Source organism: Cornus florida, unplaced genomic scaffold (assembly GCF_030987335.1).
Source record: "Cornus florida cultivar Cherokee Brave unplaced genomic scaffold, ASM3098733v1 CherokeeBrave_3.0.0_Hap2_Chr01, whole genome shotgun sequence".
NCBI lineage: Eukaryota > Viridiplantae > Streptophyta > Magnoliopsida > Cornales > Cornaceae > Cornus > Cornus florida.
The window spans coordinates 87679703-87685236 of NW_026775571.1; positions in this window are offsets into that span (position 1 = coordinate 87679703).

Sequence of the window (5534 nt, forward strand, 5' to 3'; positions counted from 1 at the left end):
GCGAGCCGTGCTATGAATCTTCTCAAGAACCAATTGCATAGTCCCAAGTTCTTTCTCGATGATGTTAAAGGCACACTTGTCTCATTACAACTAAAACCAACTGCTAATTTTTTTCGACTCACTTTTTCTCTTACGAAGATTTGATCCATTGACATTTTATTTTAAAATGTGAAGAGTACTACTAGGTTACACAGATATTGGTTTCTTTTGGCCTATTGAGGTTTGTCCTCCGGCTCATATACTTGTAAATACTCTTTTTTTTAATACAAATTGGTTGAACTTAAAAAAAAATAATACTCAATAAATAAATAATCGAAATACTACTTTCATTGTCAAAACCTCGCCAAAGCTTTGATCAGTAAAAGCTTCATCGGAATTCTTCATAGAGCTTCGCTGGAATTGATCACCTCACCCACTATATTCTAAACTCACCTCAACTTATGAGCATTGTGTTGCGTTAACCCACTATGGGCCTTTTTATAGGCCCCTTGGTTTGTGAAACGATAGATTAAATAATATAATGTAAAATGCGAGCAACCCCCCTGAACTATGGGGGGGTTTTGCAACTAACCTCCCTAAACTACAAAAAACTCTCCTGAATTTTGATTTTGTTGCATACTACCCCATCAGGTCACCAAAAAAGATAAATGACATTTTCCTTACTATATGTTTGGCTCTTAAAAACCGTGGTCCTTTCCAAGTGCGGAAAGGAGGGTGAATTTTGAGCGTGCCAGGAACAAATACCGTTCCAAAGTGGATATCTGAACAATTATCAGAGTTGTTCTCTTGGAAAGCCGACTATTGAGATCCTTCAGAGTTGTTTAGCCGAGGGGTCATACCTTGATTCGAGCTACCAAGGGTCCATTCCAACATAGACTCGAACCTTTGAGAGATTCGGTCTACCATTTCTTTTAACTTTCGGTCTTGAGAAAGAATAGCTTTTGACAGGTCTTGCGCAACTCTGGATAAGTCTTGAGCGACTTTTGCTTGGTCTTGCGCAAACCTATCTTGCTGCATTGCCATCATGCAGATATTGTCTATTATGGGTCCATTTGCCATCGTTTGAGCAAATTTTTCCACCATATCATTTTCATCAGGTGCAAATTGTGAACTTTCCATTGGTAGTTCACTGGCTTGCATCTCTTCTAGTTCGGCAAGGTCTTGAACAAACTTGCCTTGCCTTCTTCCACCGAATATTGAATAATCTGTTAAGATGTCCCGCCGGGCGTGCCAAGATGTTCAGCTCCTAAAAACCGTGGTCCTTTCCAAGTGCAGAAATGAGAGTAAATTTTAGGCGTGCCAGGAACTGCTGTCGTTCCAAAGTGGATATTCGAACAATTATCCAGTAGGAGATTGTAGGGATCAAGCGATTGTACGAAGGACTGGAATTACCACCTTCAGAGGTTCTTTTTGCTTTGAACAAGGACTTTTGGACTACTCTATGGCTTGTGGAAAGGAAAGCGGTATTAAAAGTGCAGTACTTTAGTTAAAGGTGCTGGAAAGTAAGAATAATAAGTGCAGGACTTAAATTAAACATATTAAAAGTGAATTACATGAACGTAAAGATACATGAAATGTAATTGAAAGATAAGGTATTGTTGGTTGTGTGTGTTGAACAAGATTTGATAGTTAAACCTTGATGCTCTATTTATAGAGCTTTTCATATATGTAAAAGCTTGATGTGGCAACTTCAACGATTTCTACGTGGCCTTTCTTCAGACTGCCAAGTGATCCATGATCTTCCAGCCTTCTCTAAATGTTAACAAGTGTAAAACCATATTCTCCCATGATCTACAAATGATAAATAGTGGTCTTGGCAGTTGAATACATGTTTGTAAGCCTTCTCCCATGTTCTGGAAATACCCAGATGGAAAGGCGGCAGTTTCCAGCAGCAGTTGAGAACTTCCACTTAGAAGGTCAGGATCATGCCACGTGTCCCATGTCTTCCTTAGTCTTCTCCCTCATGCGTGGTCTTCTCCTTTATTTCAGACCATGATTCCACTAATTTAACCCTTGTCATCCATAACCTCCGACAGCTTCCTCTGTTAGTGGTAGTTACTGCATGAAGTACCACCACTTACAACTGATATATTCTTGTTTGGCCAAATATCCCACATCTCCTAAGCTTTAGGTAACCTATTCTAGGTTAGACTTTCCTTTCTGAATCGTGGCATCATGGCTTTTCTCATAATTTCAGTAACTTCTCCATCGTGGGCTGTATATCTTAGTTTAAGGTAACTTCTTTCAACCAGATTTTCCTTCCTTTCATGGCATCATGGGTTGTATCTAATACGAATATATATATATATATATATAGCCGAAGGGCATTACTTTCCATTCATAATGACCAAATGGAGTAGTGAAGGCAATTTTGTATCTATCTTTCTTTCGGAGACGAATCTGCCAAAATCCTGACTTCATATCAAATTTGAAGAAAATTACTGCTTAACTGAGGCGACTAATAAGATATTTTTTATTGGGAATGGGATATCTAATCCATTCTAAGACCTTATTTAGAGGTTTGTAATTGATAACTAGGCGAGGAACACCTCTTTCTAATTCAGAATTTTTCTGAACATAGAAGGCTGGGCACGACCAGGGTGACTTACTCTTTCTAATAATCTTCTTATGTAGAAGATCATTAATATCCTTTTTACAGAATTCCATGACTTCAGGGCTCATTTGGATAGGCCTTGCTTTAGTGGGAATGTGCTTTCTCTTAAACCCTTTAATGTAAGGTAACTTCACAGAATGTCTTTTTCTATGCCAAAAAACAGTGGGCAAATCAGAACAAACTGTATTTTTAATTTGTTGTTCAAAATCTTGAATTTTTGTTTAAAGAACTGGATCAGTTAACTGAACATCAATTCTTTTGTAATTGACTTCTTCTTTTAAGAAACCCAACTGTCGAGTTTTACTTTGAAGTAGATTTATGGATTTGGACACAGAGGAATCTATTACTGATTTCAATTCTTTCTTGGAAGGAGGACTCAAGAACTTAAACTGAACTTTGTGTCCAAAGGGTTGAGTGACTAATCCATCATTATCAGTGGTGAATGGGTAGAAGAGGTAGATGAATGGAACACCTAATATTAGCTTATCAGTCATATTTTTGACCAAGACAAATGATGTCTTAAAACATACATTGTTTTGGCAAATATAAGCTTTAGAAAGCTTGTATTTTATGTCCATTTTACTAGCATTAGCTGAGCTTAGCCTTTCAGAAGTTTTCTCATAGTATTTAGTTGGTATGAGGCCTTCCTGAATGCAATTAAGATCAGCTCCTGTATCAACCAAAGCAACGACTTCAAGTTTGAAATCTTTGTTGATGATAAGGGTAACTTTAGTATACCATTTATGGAATGAAATGTGATTTAAAGTTTAGATTTTATTAGAGGATTCAGAACCAAAGGGGTTTGAATGTTTTGATTCTGCAGAATGAGTGTAAGTTTCTTCATCAGAGGATTCAGAAAATTCTTTTCCGATAAAAGAAAAGGCAGGATTTTGCTTTAATTCCTGAATATCATTTTTGATAACTTGGTGATTCGTCTTGAGATTTTTAATCTCAGTTTTTATTATGTTAATTTCTGTTTGCAGATCTTGGATAGTGACTTCTTTAGGTTTGTTATTAAACCTTTCTAAAGTTTTATATAGACTAAAATTGGGCTTACTAATTGTTGGGGCTTCAGGTTCTAAGTTACCTAATAATACCTTAAGTTTTTTAAGATATAAGGTTTTTAACTCAGGGTCATCTACCTTACTGATTAGGTCAATGAGTAGATGTTCTTGTTCATCATTTTTTGTAAGAACATTAAGCGACTTACTAGGATTGCAGTAACTATCTTTACATCCTAAGGTAATATTGGGAGAACTAGGAGAAGCATCAGATGACTGGGAAGAGGAACCAACTTCTGGATCACTACTGCTATCATCAGTGTCTTTTAACTGGAGAATTTGGTAAATGGATTCTTTAATTTCACTAGGGATTTGTAACTGATTGATCTTGGTCTTTGCATAACAGTCTTTTGCAAAGTGACCTTGACGACCACATTTGTGGCATTTATCATTTGTGGTAGGGGTATTCTTTTTCTCAAAATCCTTTTTCCTAAATTTCTTTTTAGGTTTAGGCTTTTGAGAATAATATTCATTTTTTGAAAAGACTGGTTTCTTATTTTTGTAATTCCTACGGTAACTTTTCTTTTGTGACTTGGGGTGTTGTCGAGAGGGAGCTATGGGTGGAAGACCATATTTTTCACAAATGGTTCCCATTTCATATTTAGCTCGTTTTCTATCATCCTGTAACTGGTTACTAATTTTCATGTCAATACACATCCTTAATCCTTCCTTTTGGATTAAGCTGATGATATTGCCATATATGAGGTTATCATAATCAATGTTACCTGTGGCTTTACTAAGAGTATCTCGAATCTTATGGGCAACGAGATTAGGTAATCCAGTAATGAATTTTTCTTTCCAGAATGGTTTGTTACTATCATCTGTCATCATGACTCTGGATAAGAATAACTTAAAAAGGGGAAGCGCACAATAACTTAAAAACAATAACTTAAAACAAGTTAAGCATTAAAATAGATAAGGCGGTGTATAACCGACCAAGCATATATATATATATATATAACAGAAATATATAAGACGGTATATAACCGACCAAGATATATGACAAGATAAATAACTAAATATTAAACTGATATTAAAATCAGAAACTAATTACAAAAGATTACTGAAAATAACTTACAAATTAATGTAACTGATAGAGGTCTGAAGAATACAACATATTCGTGGTGTATTACACTCAGAAAGGATAAATAAACAAGAGCTGAATATTACAACTGGAACTGAATATTGAAGCCTGAATTCTCTCTCAAGCGAAGTCTGAAATCTAAGCCTGAATGAAGCCTGCTGAACAATGGGACTGACCACTGAATTTATAAATGGGGCTCGAGATATCTGGGGTGTAATTTTTGGCTTTCAAAAAGTAACTTTTGACTTTTGAGGCATCTGTGACTGTTCATGAATAGTAAGTTACTGTTCCTGTCGTTTGTGCCGACGGTTACAGTAGATGAATAGTTCTTTGTCGGGAGCATTGTTGAAATAGTGATTCTGTTGACAGTTACAGTAGAAATAATGACTTTGACCTGTTACTATAGCAATGTTGACTTTTCCTGAAAATCCTTAGTAAGGATCATCATAGGGATTTTGACTATCTTGGAATACTGAGTCATCATATAAATGAACTGGGTGACTAGACTCAGCTTCAGAAAATGCATCATCAGCTTCTTCCTCTTCCTGGGATAGCTCTTGGAGGCGATCAGTTAAGGAAGCAGCCATTTTCTTGAGCTCTTCAATCTCCGATTTGGGAGTTTTCTTGGATTTGGAGGTAGTTGCAGAAGAGGTCTGTTTGTGTTGAGTTACTTGTTATGGTTGTGAAACCGCTGTAACTGGTGTTGGTAACTGCTGGGGAAATTCTCCGTTAATGTAACCAATGATTCTGTCAATTTGGAATGCGTCCCACCATT